The following is a 1,111-nucleotide window of genomic DNA, read 5'->3' as shown; positions in this document are numbered from 1 at the left end:
TAAAGAGAACTAGCTTCTGATAGTTTTCACAGCAGTTATAAATACAAATATTTTAACTTCTCTCTCTAATCTTACATCATAATATTCTTCTATATGTAATCTATCCTGTCTAATCATCAAAGCCATAAATCACAAGTTCATTTTTTTCACTTTTTATGCAAAAAGTCCATAAGAGACTTCCAGTCACCAATAAATGTATTTTGTGACTTTTCTCAAATTAAAGAAGTTAATTTATCCATCTCAGCAAGAGCTGTAAATTTCCACAACCATTCTTCCATAGTGAGAAGTGTTGATACATTCTCCATGATGATTTGTCTCTATCTGGGTCCTTCAGGTCTCCAAATGATATACCCATTGCTACTGTAACTGAGTCCACACACTCTCCAGCCTTGTCCAAAGAGTTAGGTCTTTGCATAATGTGTCTAAAGTAGGATAATTTGAGCCTTGTCATTTGTGCCTCAAGTGAGATTTGTTTGATTTTCCATTTGTTTATTTCTTGGCTATCTATGGTGTTCTCAGGAATTTTTCACCAATATTTAATCACAATTAAGAAATTCTATAAAGTTATTAATTAGCTAACAAGAACATGAAGTATGGAGATGCTGCAAAAGTTGCTTACACTGTTGAAATGCCTCTTAAGGGAGATTAACTTCCCTGACTTTCTAATTCTTGTTCCCTCACCTGTGAAGGTTACTAGAACTTCTAGGACAATTGATGAATGGTTTCAAAGCTGGACTTATTCAGGTTCTTCATAGTTCTTTGTTGAGATGGCATTTTCTCCCTCTGAGAAATGTTCCTATACTGAATCAAGGCAGCTAATCCTCCAACTGCTCAGTGGCAGAAATATTATCATTGTTATCGATAGAAAGGCCAAAATATGGGAGAAATTCTTTAAGAATATGAACTATAAAATGAAAGCCTTCATATAGAAAAGAATCAATTGATTATATTTAGTATCCCTACGCCTGAAAGATGAACAGCATTCTAGATTTTATATTTAACGTAACTGAATACTTGTCCCTGAGAACCGAGTCAGCTTGTGAAAAAGACAAAAAAAATCTCGAAAATAATTTCTTTTCAAATGGAATTCTAACGGAATTGTTTGTGATAT

Source organism: Protobothrops mucrosquamatus, unplaced genomic scaffold (genome assembly GCF_001527695.2).
Source record: "Protobothrops mucrosquamatus isolate PMUCROS unplaced genomic scaffold, P.Mucros_1.0 scaffold2851, whole genome shotgun sequence".
NCBI lineage: Eukaryota > Metazoa > Chordata > Lepidosauria > Squamata > Viperidae > Protobothrops > Protobothrops mucrosquamatus.
Note: the sequence above shows the minus strand (reverse complement) of the source record.